The sequence below is a fragment of the Astyanax mexicanus genome, unplaced genomic scaffold (assembly GCF_023375975.1).
Source record: "Astyanax mexicanus isolate ESR-SI-001 unplaced genomic scaffold, AstMex3_surface scaffold_37, whole genome shotgun sequence".
Lineage (NCBI taxonomy): Eukaryota > Metazoa > Chordata > Actinopteri > Characiformes > Acestrorhamphidae > Astyanax > Astyanax mexicanus.
In genome coordinates, this window is record NW_026040047.1 from 764,746 (window position 1) to 782,262 (window position 17,517).

Here is a 17,517-nt window from a genome sequence, read left to right on the forward strand (position 1 = left end):
ATTGAGGGAAGCCCTTATTTTCAATGTAGCCGAGCTTACACAATATTAAAGGAATTAAATATTAAGTTTAAATTATGAAAACAAGCAAACAATGTAAGATTTAATTATGGAAATATAAATAATTCAAAATAAAAGGATATGCAAACAGGCTACAATGTAGATAGAAGAGATAAATACATAGAATAATAAAATGTAAACACAGTTATAGAAATAAAGGATTAAATAACCACAATTTCAAAAAGTAAATGATGGAACTAAAATAAATAATAATAATAATAAGAAAAAATATATAAAAAATAAAAGGAAGAAATAAATGTGATAAAAAGATAAAAGGCCAAAAGTAAAAGCAGTAACTAAACAAATAAATTATGAAATGAACGAAATAAATTAAATAAAAGGGCTAAAAGGTAAAACATTAACTTAGATAAATAAAAAGACAAACTAATTAAAATAAATAACAAGATTAAAGAAAAACTTAACTAAAACAGTTACAGGCTGTCTAAAGGCAGTTAGATATTACAAGTTTTAAATGAATTAGTGATCCTATTGAGCTGAGTTTTAGGACTTAGCCCACAACCTGGATACCACTATGCTAACGTCACACTCACCAAACAGCCTATATCTAAACTGTAACACACACTGTGGCCTTCCCCAGCTAACCTCATTCCTTCTTCTCCACAACAACTGACTAGATCTCTCAGCACCTTCTCACAGTTCCATCATAACTGCCCTCAGCACCCGGCCTCTGAACCCAAACTCCACCAACACAGACATGACTGACTTCCATACCAGTCCTCTAACACCTCCAGCTAAACCTCATCAGTCCTAACCTGCCACCCACACTCGTTCACCTCAGCCACCAAATCCGCATAGCTCAAACGTTTCCCTTCCTTATCTCAATCGTTACTCTCAGAGTACAATACAATATCACATCAGAGTAGTTACAACAGTGCAGTGTGGAACCTGCAGTTTCAAAATCCAATCAGCCAAAAATGTACCAATATTTTACCTCTGTGCTTTTTTAATTACTAATACAATTTTTGTATTCTTATAAATAATACTAAACATGTATTTGTTCATTTTATGCTTATGCAATTATAACAGTGATAAATAATAAACATACACCTTACTGCAGTATTTTTCGCACTATAAGGCGCACTGGATTATAAAGCGCACTATTAATAAACGTCTCTTTTCTATTTTGTTTTCATACATAAGGCGCACTGGATTATAAGGTACATTTTATGAGACACTAGTAACTAGTAGTGGACACAGGAGTGTTGCCATGTTTTCCTTCTAAATTCAGAAGGTCTCGCCACCCTAAGCTACATTCAGTAAACAAAACTGTAATTCCCCAAAAAATGTAAACATTTCAGACGAGTTAGACAAACCAAACGAGTGCAGGATGTAAATGGTTTATTTGGGTAAGTTTACAGTAAGTTTAGATTTACATATTTCTACTAAGGCTGGAGCATTAGCATTAGTGGCTAACCACAGCAGTTAGCAGCTAATGCCACCTGACAGCGCTACACTGAGAATCCCTGTGTGTTCTGGTGATCCAGGTTAATATTAACTAGTTGTTTGTCCCATTAAGCTCATTTTAACACAGTAAACACGCAGACTACAGTCTAATACTCTTCTCTGAACGGCAAAAGACCTAGCGCTGTGGTTAGTGGATAACGCTAATGCTGCTCCAGCAGTGCTAGCCAGGGTTAGGAGGCTACAGGCTGATAATACTCACCTCTGGACGGCCAAAGAGTTAGCGCTTTTTAGCAGCTAATTCTAATACTCCTTTCATACCTGTCAAGTTTTGGATTTAAAAATAAGGAAAATTGTCACTAGCCCAACCAAGATTCAGTATCCTTTACATTTTAAAACAGGTTTACAAGAAATCTAAAATAACCACCTGTGAACCACTTATAAACTACAATTAAATGATCAGAATCTGATAGGTCTACCTTTGTTGACACTAAAATGTTGTGGACATTCCTACATTTGTAATTCTTAAAATACAGCCAAAAAAAACTTTTCTAGATATTTACAAGAAATCTTTTTTGGCAGGAATGCACTCTTTTTAATTAGATTTTTTATTTTTATTTAATGTATTTAAAATTAAACGGGTGCATAAATTCTGCAAAAAGACTGTTGGTGATCTAAAATAGTATTATGAGGTTTTACAAAAAGGACATGGACCAGATATATTCCATCAGTAAATATTAATCCTAAGGGGCTACACAATTAATAATCTTTCATTAATACTTCTTTCTTTTGATCAGTCCACTCCTGATCAGTTCAGTTAATTTTAGCCCTCTCCACATTTTCTCTCTCTCCAGCTCATCTCTTCTACACCTTCTAAATAGTAAATTACACCACAATATTTGAGATTGTAACAAATTCCAACAAACCCTAAAACTAGCCCTGAACTATTAAAATAAATTAATTTCGCAACATTCACAACAAAGATATGAAAATTAACTAGTGTTTTTTTTTGCAACATTCTTTCTCTTTATGCTTTTCTCAAACTTGTTTAAACATTGTCACACTATTGATTAAGTTGCTGTATAGTTGCTCAAAACAAACAATTACAGTTGAAAAAAATACAGAAAAAAAACATTTGAATTTGCCTGGACTCCATCTATTTATTTAGGACATGAGGTCTTACTGTGATCTTACTGTGAACTACAAATGAACAGAAGTCAGGTTAGATCAGTGTTTCTCAACACTGTTCTGCATATTCTAGAGCTTTATCTGCTTAAAGGCACTCTAATAAAGTAAGTAGTGGTATGATGTGTCTAATACACCACTGGATATACATAATGATTGATCTATAGTCGATAGGGAGCCAAGTAATTTCAACAGGTACACTCAATAAATGATTGTTTATTAGCTGATCAGTTGGATTCACTGGAAAACACAATTTTGGTACAGTGATCGGGGTTAAGAAACTGCTTTAAACAACAAACATCAAGTACTGTACTAAATTATGGCTATCCACAACATCATCTAGATAACTAGTTAGCTAAATGAATTTTAGTTCATTATAGCTTACAGTAGGCAATGCAATCATAAATTAATAAACACCGTTTAAAAAAAAGATTAATAATTGGCTGATCAGGTAGATCAGTGACAGTGACCCACAGTGACCCTCCTCTGCGCTCCGCAAAACCAGCATGCTAATTGGCTGTTTCGGCTGAAAGGCGGGACTTTCTTCTTAAACCGGCACCACGATTGGTTAAGAGACACACAGCCAGTTTCCTGGCCAAAACGGGAGACTTGACAGGTATGTCCTTTACAGTATAAAGCTGTAATTCAGTGGCGTGTCTTTACTGTTCCTTAAAACCTGACTGGTAAAACATAAGGACCAGATGCACCAGATTATAAGACACACTGATGATTTTTAAGATAATTAAAGGATTTTAAGTGCGCTTTATAGTGCAAAAATACAGTACATTTTTCTGTCATTATATCATCCATCTGATATTTTTCCATAATAAAACGCACATAATATAGGCACAATACTGTCATCTGGTGGCAAATATGGAATATAACAAGGCCTGCAAAGCTTGTTACTAGAGTACAAAAAAAAAAACATAATAAGAGCATGTGTCAGAGATAGTTTTCTAACCTCCCAGGAGAAAAAAATACTTAATTTAAATACGTAATTTAACTTACAATTTCTTGATGAACGGACCAATAGAAATACTTAAAAAGACCTGAAATAAACTCTTTTTACATTGACCTCCATTGCAAGTTTAAATGGTATTGTCTCTCTCCTGTAAAGTTGCTGTTTTGGAAATACTGTTTTTTTATTGGACAGCAAGGTTATGCACAAACAGCGATTGTTCTAAATGTACATATGTATGTACATAAAAGCCTGTTGCTGAAAAGAAACAAATTCAGACTAGAAATAGAAAATGCTGAATATTTTAGCTTCAAATTACCTCCTCAGATGTTTTTGTTGCTGTTTTAAGTATATAAATAACCAATAAAAGTAAATAAAATTACATTATATCAAATTATATTATTATTTCTATGGCGTAATGTAGTGCTACTAAAATCCATTACAAAATAAAAGTTTCAATCTCTGATTGTGTGTATTATCTGTAAATATTGTAAATGTATTTAGCAAATATCCCCTTCCTGCTGTCCCTGTGTACACTGTGTGTGTGTGTGTGTGTGTGTGTGTGTGTGTGTGTGTGTGTGTGTGTGTGTGCCCCTTCAACTCAGGTAAACACTCATTGACTCATCACACATCTGGACCAATCACGCGCGGCTTTAACAGAAAAATAATCTGTGCATCTGTAAAGGACAAGAAACTCCAGCCGCCTTAACAATGGCGCCACCAAGCGTCACATGTGCAAAATGAACGCGGAACAAAAATAAATAGGCTACATGGAGATTATTCCTGTGTATACCGAAAGAAAAGTAAAGCACACGGACATTACAACTGTATCAGACAATAAGTCCAGATAAAAACCTGTGAGAAACTGAGTCTTCATCTGAGGTACTTGTCTATTCTTTTGGTTTTGCTCCCATTTTAATTAGCTGAACTCAAAGATCTTACAAGATTTTTTATGTCTTTTACTTTAAAAAACATACAGAACAAGGAAGTATAGACACGGAGGATGCCTTAAATGAATGTGCAATAAAAATGAAATAAAACAAACCAACTATGAACTATATTAATTCATTCTTCCATTACTGGGGGATCAGGTATATGTCATCTCCTTGTTATGGCTCTTTTACGTGCAATCAAATTAACATTCCAGAGATATTTAATTGATCATATTGCTTGAGGATTGATCTCTCCTAAAAATAAAATATCAAATCTCTGATTCATTTCTAAATCCAATATATTTTGTAATGTATCGTGCAAATCTGACCAAAAAGCCAAAATCCTCAGTTATACATTTCCACCCAAATTTCCTTTAATTATGTGCACTAGTACATTTTCATTATAAGAAATTAGAGGCCTTGTCTGTGCTGCAAAGTGATATTTTTCTATATTTGGTAATGCCATTCCTCCTTTTTCTTTTGGAAGCTATAAGGTTTGAAATCGAATTTGTGGTTTTCGGCCTTGCCATACATATCTAGAAATAATCTTTTCCCATTCTTTAAGCGTACTTGTAGGGATTCTGACGGGTAGCGCTTGAAAGAGATTCCACCCTTGAATTAGGGTTAGATATCTGACAACTAATATTATAATATTGTTAATAGTTTATAGAATAAAACAACAATGTTCATTTTACTCAAACATAAACCTATAAAATCAGTCAAATCAGAGAAACTGATTCAGAAACTGAAGTGCTCTCTTCATTTTTTTTATAATTATAGTTAAAGGTCAGTACTTGAGTCTTTTGTATATTTAATTTATCCTGAAAAATTGGTATAAGAATTTATTACTTTCAATGATTCGACAAGGGAATTAGATGGGTCACTAGTTTGTGTTTTTCACCTTTTAAAGTAATTCCTTTTATTCGATATGTGTAATTTAAAAAGAGATGCTGACAGGGGACATCCTTGTCTCGTACCTCGTTTAAGCCATTTATTTTAATACAAATATAGAATATAATTATAGAATTTGTATACTTCGTATAGCTTTTTTATTAAACCCTAGTCTATTCAAAACATTATATAAAGCTTTTTCAGCGTCTAAACTCACCAAAGCTGCCTCAGAATTATGTTGCTGTATATGATACATAATGTGCAAAGTAGGTCTTATGTTATCATGTGTCTGCCTGTCGTTTCGCTAATTATACTTGCATACAATTTATTTTGTCAACATTAAGGACCGAAATGGGTCAGTATAATTCAGTCAAGTGCAGATCTAAGACTTTTCTGTGTAAACAAAATACTTTTTTCTCTTAAATTCTGTTCACAATGGGGTCCAAATTTGGGCCCCTATCCATGCCAGTACACGAAGATTCTGGCATGGATTCTAATGGGCCCCTCTTCCTACTGGATAGTCAGGTCCACTACCACGCCCATGGGTGTGTATGTCAAGATGCTGATTATATACTGTAATTATTAGACTGGCCACAGTAAAATGTCACTCCAAAATGTGCAGTTTTACAGTATTTTGAGAATCTGGGGGGTTCAGAAAACCAGTCATTAAATAAAACAAATAAGATGTGATTCAAGTGTATACTTTCTGCTTTAATTCAAGGGGTTGAATAAAAATATCCTATGAATCGTTTAGGAATCACAATCAACTTTCCACAAAACCTCCTCATTTCACAAGATCAAAAGTTAATGGACAATTGCTCTCGTAAGATATTTTATGAGCTTACTTCCCTCATTTATCCACCATCTGTTAATCAGGTAAATGGTCTGCAGTTGATTGCAGATGTGACGTTTGCATTTGGAAGCTGTTGCTGTGAACCTACAACAGACCATTTTTAGCCTAAAAAAAAAGAAGAAATCTATCAGAGAGATAGCAAAAATGTTGAGAGTAGCTAAATCAACAGTGGCATTCCAGGAAAAAAGTCTTGGACGTCCACAGAAGACAACAGTGGGACGATTACAGAATCCTTTCCATGGTGAAGAAAAACCTTTTCACAACATCCACCCAAGCAAAGAACAATTTCCAGGAATTAAATGTATCAGTATATTAGTCTTCCATGAAGAGAAGGCTTAATGAGAGTAAAAACATTAATTGAAAGTCCAGGATAAATTTTACCAAAAAGCTCTAAAAAAGCCAGGTAGGTCTGTAAAACATGGTGGTGGTGGTATGGGAATGCATGGCTTCCAGTGACACTGGATGACCATTGTCTATTTATGATGGAACAGAAAACAGAAGCAGCAGAATGAACTGTGGGATGTACTTTATGCTTCAACCAAATGCAAAGCTGATTGGACGACAACTAAAGAGCTGCAGCAAAGGCAAAGGATCATAAAGCAGGAAACCCAGAAAAAACCCAGGCAGTCATTTACTGCAAAGAATTCTCAACAAAGTATTAATAATAAACATTTTATTTATGGTTAAGTTCATTTGTTCAATTACTTTTGAGCTCCTGAAATGAGGAGGCTTTGAAAAAATTGTTGTTCCAAAAAATTCTGAAACTTTATATAGAATATTTTTTTTCAATCCCTTCAAATAAACCTGAAAGTCTACCGTTCAGTTTTATCTCATTTGTTTAATTTCAAATCCAGTGTGGGGGCATGCAGAGCCCAAATCATAAAGACAGTGTCACTGTCCAAACAATTATAGGTCTAAATATATTTTGAAAAAAATCTAAAAATACTTTTCAGCACAAATGGTGCATCACTTACTCTGTAACAAAAATACACTAAATTAAATACTTTACACTTTATTTCATTTAATGGCGTTTTAGCCCATGCCCCAAGGCCTTCATTGGATATATCAAACCATTCTCATTTTAATTCTTGACAACACAAAGAAGTACAGTGGTGTGGAAAATGTGTTTGCTCCCTTCATGATTTCAGTTTTTTTGTCATGTTCATAGCATCAAACTAATTTAGATATTAGTCAAAGACAACACAAGTAAACAAGTGGTTGCTAAGGTGTTTCTAACTGGTTGCTAGGCAGTTTCTATAATTTCTAAAGTGGTTGCTAAGTTGTTGCTAGGCAGTTGCTAACATATTCCACATGGTTGCTAAGGTGTTGCTAAGCGGTTGCTAGGCAGTTGCTAACATATTCCACATGGTTGCTAAGTGGTTGCTAGGCGGTTGCTAAGCAGTTGCTAATGTTTTCCAGGTGGTGGCTAAAGTGTAGCTAAGTGGTTGCTAGGCAGTTGCTATCATTTATAAAGTGGTTGCTAAGTGGTTGCTAGGCAGTTGTTCACATATTCCACATGGTTGCTAAGTGGTTGCTAGGCAGTTGTGATCATTTCTAAAGTGGTTGCTAAGTGGTTGCTAGGCAGTTGCTAACGTTTTCCAGGTGGTTGCTAAGGTGTTGCTAAGCTGTTGCTAGGCAGTTGCTAACATATTCCACATGGTTGCTAAGTGGTTGCTAGGCAGTTGTGATCATTTCTAAAGTGGTTGCTAAGCGGTTGCTAGGCAGTTGCTAACGTATTCCACATGGTTGCTAAGCGGTTGCTAGGCAGTTGCTAATGTTTTCCAGGTGGTTGCTAAGGTGTTGCTAAGCGGTTGCTAGGCAGTTGCTAACGTATTCCACATGGTTGCTAAGTGGTTGCTAGGCGGTTGCTAAGCAGTTGCTAACGTTTTCCAGGTGGTGGCTAAAGTGTAGCTAATTGGTTGCTAGGCAGTTGCTATAATTTCTAAAGTGGTTGCTAAGTGGTTGCTAGGCAGTTGCTAACATATTCCACATGGTTGCTAAGCAGTTGCTAGGCAGTTGTGATCATTTCTAAATTGGTTGCAAAGCGGTTGCTAGGCAGTTGCTAACGTTTTCCAGGTGGTTGCTAAAGTGTTACTAAGCGGTTGCTAGGCAGTTGCTAACGTATTCCACATGGTTGCTAAGTGGTTGCTAGGCGGTTGCTAAGCAGTTGCTAACGTTTTCCAGGTGGTGGCTAAAGTGTAGCTAACTGGTTGCTAGGCAGTTGTTATCATTTCTAAAGTGGTTGCTAAGCGGTTGCTAGGCAGTTGCTAACATATTCCACATGGTTGCTAAGTGGTTGCTAGGCAGTTGCTAACATTTTCCAGGTGGTTGCTAAGATGTTGTTAAGTGGTTGCTAGGCAGTTGCTATCGTTTCTAAAGTGGTTGCTAAGTGGTTGCTAGGCAGTTGCTAATGTTTTCCTAGTGGTTGCTAAGGTGTTGCATAGTGGTTGCAAGGCAGTTGCTATCGTTTCTAAAGTGGTTGCTAAGTGGTTGCTAGGCAGTTGCTTACATTTTCCAGGTGGTTGCTAAGTGGTTGCTAAGTGGTTGCTAAACAGTTGCTTTCATTTCTAAAGTGGTTGCTAAGCTGTTGCTAGGCAGTTTCTAACATTTTCCTGGTGGTTGCTAAGGTGTTGCTAACTGGTTGCTAGGCAGTTGCTTTAATTTCTAACGTGGTTGCTAAGTGGTTGCTAGGAAGTTGCTAACATTTTCCAGGTGGGTACTAAGTGGTTGCTAGGCAGTTGCTAACGTTTTCCAGGTGGTTGCTAAGGTGTTGCTAAGTGGTTGCTAGGCAGTTGCTAACGTTTTCCAGGTGGTTGCTAAGGTGGTTGCTAAGCAGTTAATAGGTGGTTGCTAAGCCCTGGCTGGGGTGCCGGGGTGTCCAAACTTTTGACTGATAGCTGCTCCATACAGCAGCTCCTCCATACACTCACAGTACTGGAGGAGCAGGGGAGAGAAGGGGTTCCGTGCGCAGAGCTGCTGGTGTGCGAGATTGCAGGGTGGGCATTCATTCCTATGGGAAACATTCATTCCTATGGGAAAAATTTGTATGACAATTGTACGAAAACCGTATGTCGTATCGTTTCGTAAAGCATATTTTCGGAAAGAACGTGGTAAGTTTTATAGACCAGCCGAATTACGTTTTCGTATCTCAAAAATTGTGACCTATGTGGACGTTCAAAATTCTCCCCCATTCATTCCTATGAGAAAAAAAAGCTCACGTTTATGAAGTTTTTTACGAAAACTGTACAATATATCGCTTCAAAAAGCACAAGCAACCTGAACCGGTATAGGTCCAACGATCCTACAAAATTTCAGGTTTCTACGTTAAAAGCCCTAGGAGGTGATTAAATTTTGCAAATAGAATAATAATAATAAGTAGAACTAGAAAAGGAAAGTTCGATAACGAACTTTAAGTTGGCTTGGAAAAGTATGTTAATAACGTTGAAAAGTTAAAATAGTTGCTAAGCTATTTCTGTCTGAAGCGTATGAACAGTGGTTGTGTGACTAGGCAGTATTGCTAGGCAGTTGCTAACGTATTCCACATGGTTGCTAAGTGGTTGCTAGGCAGTTGTGATCATTTCTAAAGTGGTTGCTAAGCGGTTGCTATGCAGTTGCTAAAGTTTTCCAGGTGGTTGCTAAGGTGTTGCTAACTGGTTGCTAGGCAGTTGCTAACGTATTCCACATGGTTGCTAAGTGGTTTCTAGGCGGTTGCTAGGCAGTTCCTAACGTTTTCCAGGTGGTTGCTAAGGTGTAGCTAACTGGTTGCTAGGCAGTTGCTATCATTTCTTAAGTGGTTGTTAAGTGGTTGCTAGGCAGTTGCTAACATATTTTACATGGTTGCTAAATGGTTGCTAGGCAGTTGCTATCATTTCTAAAGTGGTTGCTAAGTGGTTGCTAGGCAGTTGCTATCATTTCTAAACTGGTTGCGAAGTGGTTGCTAGGCAGTTGCTAACGTTTTCCAGGTGGTTGCTAAGGTGTTGCTAGGCAGTTGCTATCATTTCTAAAGGTGTTGCTAACTAGGCAGTTGCTATAATTTCTAAAGTGGTTGCTAAGTGGTTGCTAGGCAGTTGCTAACGTTTTCCAGGTGGTTGCTAAGGTGTTGCTAACCGGTTGCTAGGCAGTTGCTATCATTTCTTAAGTGGTTGTTAAGTGGTTGCTAGGCAGTTGCTAACGTATTTTACATGGTTGCTAAATGGTTGCTAGGCAGTTGCTAACGTATTCCACATGGTTGCTAAGTGGTTGCTAGGCAGTTTCTATCATTTTCCAGGTGGTTGCTAAGGTGTTGCTAACTGGTTGCTAGGCAGTTGCCATCATTTTTAAAGTGGTTGCTAGGTAGTTGCTAACGTTTTCCAAGTGGTTGCTAAGCTGTTACTATCTGGTTGCTAGGCAGTTGCTATCATTTCTAAAGTGGTTGCAAGTGGTTGCTAGGCAGTTGGTAACGTATTCCACATGGTTGCTAAGTGGTTGCTAGGCAGTTTCTAACATTTTCCAGGTGGTTGCTTAGGTGTTGCTAACTGGTTGCTAGGCAGTTGCCATCATTTTTAAAGTGGTTGCTAAGTGGTTGCTAGGTAGTTGCTAACGTTTTCCAAGTGGTTGCTAAGCTGTTGCTATCTGGTTGCTAGGCAGTTGCCATCATTTCTAATTGGTTGCTAAGTGGTTGCTAGGTAGTTGGTAACATTTTCCAGGTGGTTGCTAAGGTGGTGCTAACTGGTTGCTAAAAATGACACGCTCAGGGAACTACGCTCCAAACTCAGAGCTGCTGAAAGAAAATGGCAAAAAAAGCAAAACCAGACAGACCTAAAAAACTACCAACTGCTCCTGGCTTCTTTTTCAGCCAGCCTCAATGCTGCTAAAGCTGAATTCTATCACAAAAAAATCAGCTCCCTCACAGACTAGGAAACTATTTGCTACATTCAAAACACTACTCAACCCTCCACCTCCTCCTCAGGCTACCTGCCTTACGGCTGAAGCTCTTGCCTCATTCTTTACTGGGAAAGTGGCAGCTATCAGCAGACAGTTTACTGATGCGACATGTAGCAGTCCTACATCATGCTCTGCTGCCTGGTATCCCTCTACCGAAGGCGTCGCTTTCTCCTCGTTCGCTCCTCTCACTGAGAACGAGACACTGGCTCTCCTAACGCGTAGCCGTCCTACTACGTGTCCACTTGACCCGATTCCTTCAGACCTTCTGCAAACCATTGCATCTGCAATCATTCCGGCTATTACTCACACAATCAATGCCTCTTTAACATCTGGTGTGTTCCCGACTGCTTTTAAACAAGCACAGGTCACACCACTGCTTAAAAAGCCTTCTCTCAACCCCGCCCAGGTTGATAACTACAGACCGGTCTCACTACTGCCTTTTCTTTCTAAAACATTAGAAAGAGCAGCTCTCAATCAAGTCTCTGGCTTCCTCACCCAAAATGACCTCCTGGACCAGAACCAATCTGGTTTCAAGAAAGGGCACTCTACTGAGACGGCTCTGTTGTCTGTGACAGAAGCATTAAAAACTGCTAGAGCTGCAGGACAGTGCTCATTCTGCTGGACCTCTCGGCTGCTTTCGACACAGTCAACCATGACTTCCTCCTAACTATACTCTCGAACATGGGGATGTCAGACAATGCGCTGTCATGGTTCAGATCGTACCTCACTGGGCGCTCGTTCAGGGTGTCATGGCAAGTACGGCTGTCCCCAGCCCACTCGTTACCCACTGGGGTTCCCCAGGGTTCGGTACTGGGACCTCTTTTCTTCTCAATATACACCACCTCTCTAGGTCAGGTTATCCGCTCACATGGTTTTTCCTACCACTGCTTTGCTGACGACACCCAGCTATACCTGTCGTTCTCACCAGATGATAACTCAATCTCTGCACGAATATCACAGTGTCTCTCAGACATATCCGCATGGATGAAGGAACATCACCTCCAACTAAATCTCTCAAAGACTGAACTTCTGGTCATACCAGCAAAACCTTCTATTCAACACAACTTTGCCATAACCATCGACTCTCTCTCTCTCTCACCGACAAAGGTTGCTAGGAACCTGGGTGTCATGGTTGATGACCAGCTTCTCTTCACGCACCATGTGGCCTCAGTTGCTCGATCCTGCCGCTTTGCGCTTTACGACATCGGAAAAATTTCCACAGGCCACCCAACTCCTGGTACAAGCTGTGGTAATCTCACGCCTCGACTACTGCAATGCCGTACTAACTGGCCTCCCGGCCTGTGTAGTAAAACCACTACAGATGATTCAGAATGCAGCAGCACGTTTGGTCTTCAACCAACCAAAATGGGCACATGTCACTCCGCTGCTCATTGAGCTTGTAATGGGTTGGGGAGCAGTAGCTCTCCAGCCCAGAAGGTTGTAGGAACCAAGTGCAGAGCAGCAGATCTCAAAGCAGGTAAACCCAAGAAAAAGGGAAATAATAATAATAATAATAATAATAATAATAATAATCAATATATAATAGTATATATATATATATATATATATATATATATATATATATATATATATATATATACACTGCTCAAAAAAATAAAGGGAACACTCAAATAACACAATATAACTCCAAGTAAATCAAACTTCTGTGAAATTAAACTGTCCACTTAGGAAGCAACACTGATTGACAATCAATTTCACCTGCTGTTGTGCAAATGGAATAGACAACAGGTGGAAATTATTGGCAATTAGCAAGACACACTCAATAAAGGAGTGGTTCTGCAGGTGGGGACCACAGACCACTTCTCAGAACCTATGCTGTCTGGCTGATGTTTTGGTCAGTTTTGAATGTTGGTGGTGCTTTCACACTCGTGGTAGCATGAGACGGACTCTACAACCCCCACAAGTGGCTCAGGTAGTGCAGCTCATCCAGGATGGCACATCAATGCGAGCTGTGGCAAGAAGGTTTGCTGTGTCTGTCAGCGTAGTGTCCAGAGGCTGGAGGCGCTACCAGGGGACAGGCCAGTACACCAGGAGACGTGGAGGAGGCCGTAGGAGGGCAACAACCCAGCAGCAGGACCGCTACCTCCGCCTTTGTGCAAGAAGGAACAGGAGGAGCACTGCCAGAGCCCTGCAAAATGACCTCCAACAGGCCACAAATGTGCATGTGTCTGCACAAACGGTTAGAAACCGACTCCATGAGGATGGTATGAGGGCCCGACGTCCACAGATGCTGGTTGTGCTCACAGCCCAACACCGTGCAGGGCGCTTGGCATTTGCCAGAGAACACCAGGATTGGCAAATTCGCCACTGGCGCCTTGTGCTCTTCACAGATGAAAGCAGGTTCACACTGAGCACATGACAGACGTGACAGAGTCTGGAGACGCCGTGGAGAGTGGTCTGCTGCCTGCAACATCCTTCAGCATGACCGGTTTGGCAGTGGGTCAGTAATGGTGTGGGGTGGCATTTCTTTGGAGGGCCGCACAGCCCTCCATGTGCTCACCAGAGGTAGCCTGACTGCCATTAGGTACCGAGATGAGATCCTCAGACCCCTTGTGAGACCATATGCTGGTGCGGTTGGCCCTGGGTTCCTCCTAATGCAGGACAATGCTAGACCTCATGTGGCTGGAGTGTGTCAGCAGTTCCTGCAAGATGAAGGCATTGAAGCTATGGACTGGCCCGCCCGTTCCCCAGACCTGAATCCGATTGAGCACATCTGGGACATCATGTCTCGCTCCATCCACCAACGTCACGTTGCACCACAGACTGTCCAGGAGTTGGCGGATGCTTTAGTCCAGGTCTGGGAGGAGATCCCTCAGGAGACCATCCGCCACCTCATCAGGAGCATGCCCAGGCGTTGTAGGGAGGTCATACAGGCACGTGTAGGCCACACACAATACTGAGCCTCATTTTGACTTGTTTTAAGGACATTACATTAAAGTTGGATCAGCCTGTAGTGTGTTTTTTCACTTTAATTTTGTGTGTGGCTCCAAATCCAGGCCACCATTGGTTAATAAATTTGATTTCCATTGATGATTTTGTGTGATTTTGTTGTCAGCACATTCAACTTTGTACAGAACAAAGTATTCAATGAGAATATTTCATTCATTCAGATCTAGGATGTGTTATTTGAGTGTTCCCTTTATTTTTTTGAGCAGTGTATATATATATATATATATATATATATTAATAGGATATATAATAATATTATAGATATAATTATTATCATTAAACCCTGCTCCACGCGGGGATTGAATTTGGAATATGGATTTAAACGCTGCTCCACCAGAGAGGGGAGGAACAGCGCGGGAAAGAAAAGGTAAACAAACCGCGTGCCTCGCGGTGAGAAACACACACACACACACAGACACACAGACTCGAGAGTGAGGAAAGGGACAGAGGAAGATACTTTTGCGGGAGGAGTTTTGCCAGCGGTGCTGAACAAAACTCTCTCCAAAGGGACAGCAGGAAAAGAAAGAGAAAAGAGCCGAGGCTCACTCGAAAAAACGGGCATAGATTCGCTCTCACGAGCTTCAAAGATCCAGCGCCGAGTGGCTAGTTGGCGTTGCTTATAAGTTGTTGAAAGCAGGTGTTGATAATTAGCCAATTAACCCTCGGCGCTGGCCTGGCGCCCTCCGATGCCCTGGAGGACGCCTCGATCGGGCACTAGCCCTTACAGGACCCCCCCTCCGAGGGGCGGCACCCGACGGCCCTAAACCCGCCGCACGGTCTCGCCGAAAAGCCCTGACCAGTTCCGGGTCCAAGATGTGGCGAGCCGGTACCCAGGACCGCTCCTCCGGCCCGTACCCCTCCCAGTCCACCAGATACTGGAGACCCCCGCGTACCCTTCGGGAGTCCAGGAGCCGGCGGACGGTGTAGGCGGGGGCACCACCAATGGTACGGGGACCCGGGGGAGCAGCCGGACCCAAAGAACAGAGGTAGGGCTTAAGGCGGGACACGTGAAAGGTCGGGTGGACCCTTCCAAGGGCAGGTGGCAGGGCGAGCCGGTATGACACCGGATTGATCCGGCGAAGGATTTTAAATGGCCCCACGTATCGCGGGGCCAGCTTGCGTGGAGTGCCACGCAATGGGAGATCCTTGGCTGACAGCCAGACTCGCTGGCCTACCCGAAATGAGGGGGCAGGCCGCCGCCTCCTGTCCACATTGCGTTTTTGGATTGCCCTGGCAGACAAGAGAGCAGCCCGAGCCCTTGCCCAAGCTCGGCGACAGCGTCTGACCGTCTGGTCAGCCGAGGATACTCCTGTGGTAGTCTCTTGCCCAGGAAAAGCAGGCAGAGCATACCCAAACTGGCACTCGAAGGGTGACATCCCTAGAGACGAGTGCCAGAGTGTGTTGTGGGCATACTCTGCCCACTTCAGCTGGTCGGACCAGGTGGAAGAGGTGGACGAGGCCAGACAGCGGAGGGTCCGTTCCAAGTCCTGGTTGACCCTCTCAGTCTGGCCGTTGGATTGGGGGTGAAACCCAGAGGAGAGGCTGGCCTCTGCCCCCAACAGATGGCAGAAGGCACCCCAGAACCGGCTTGTAAAGTGCGCCCCACGGTCTGACACAATGTCCGCAGGTGGTCCATAGCGTGCCGCCTTGGAAAACCTGTCCACAATAACTAGTATCACGGTGTTGCCTCGGGATGGGGGCAACCCCGTGATAAAGTCAAGGGACAGGTGAGACCAGGGACGCGAGGGAATGGCCAGGGGGCGCAACAGACCCGTGGGTCTGGTTCTGGGGTCCTTACAGCGAGCGCAAACTTCACAGGTGACCACGTGAGAGCGCACGTCCCTCTCCATCTGTGGCCACCAAAAACGACGACGTAGACATTCCAACGTGCGCGTGGCTCCTGGATGTGCAGTCTGGGGAGAGGCGTGTCCCCAGTTGAGTACCCTCTTCCTAAGAGATGAGGGTACAAAGTCTCGGCCCGGGGGACCATTCCCCGGATCAGGATCGGTCTCCTGGGCCCATCGAATGGCGTCTAACAGGCTCCAACGGAAGGGTACCAGGATCCTGGCCGGAGGAACCACGGTGGATGGTTCCACTGGAAGAGAGAGGGGTTCCCACTGGCGACAGAGGGCGTCCGGCTTGACGTTCTTGGACCCGGGACGGTACGACAAGACAAAGTCAAACCGGGTAAAGAACAGCCCCCATCTGGCCTGGCGTGGGTTTAGACGCTTGGCCTGCTGGATGTAGGCCAAGTTCTTATGGTCTGTCCAGACCAGAAAGGGGTGTTCCGCCCCCTCTAGCCAATGCCTCCACTCTTCCAGGGCGAGCTTCACAGCCAGGAGCTCTCGGTCTCCCACGTCGTACCTCTGCTCGGCAGGTGTAAGACGGTGGGAGTAGTAGGCGCAAGGGTGCAGCCGGTTTCCAGGCCCTGATTGCTGGGACAAGACTGCCCCTACGCCTACTTCAGAAGCATCCACCTCTACGACAAACGGAAGTCCCGGATCAGGCAGCTGGAGAACTGGGGCCCTGGTCAACAGATGCTTGATGGCGTCAAATGCTTCCTGGGCCTCTGTGGACCAGCTGAACCGCCCTAACGTCTTCCTCGTTAGGGCAGTTAGCGGGGCAGCCACAGAGCTAAAATTCTTCACAAAACGGCGGAAGAAATTTGCAAAGCCCAGGAAGCGCTGGACCAGGCGCACTGAGGTGGGCTGAGGCCAGTTCTCCACTGCCTTGATCTTGGTGGGGTCCATGCGCAGTGTGTTGTGCGACACAACAAAACCCAAAAAGGAGATGGTCTGCGCATGGAACTGGGACTTCTCAAGTTTGACATAGAGGTGGTTCTCAAGGAGCAGCTGGAGGACGCGTCGGACATGGGTGATGTGTTCGTCTACGGACCTGCTGTAGACAAGTATATCGTCCAGTTAGACGAACACGTACCGGTCCAAGGCCTCCCGAAGGACCTCATTAATAAACCCCTGGAAGACGGCAGGGGCGTTCATCAACCCGAACGGCATAACTAAGTACTCGTAGTGCCCGGACGGGGTGATGAACGCAGTCTTCCACTCATCACCTGCCCTGACCCTGACCAGGTTGTAGGCACTGCGCAGGTCCAACTTGGTGAAGATGGTAGCCCGCTGCAGTGCCTCAAAGGCAGATGACATAAGGGGCAAGGGGTAACGATTTTTTATGGTGATCTTGTTGAGGCCTCTGTAGTCTATACAGGGCCTCAACCCACCATCTTTCTTACCCACAAAGAAAAACCCGGAGGTTGATGGCTGAATAAAACCCAGAGCGAGGGCCTCCTGGATGTAGTCCTCCATCGCTCT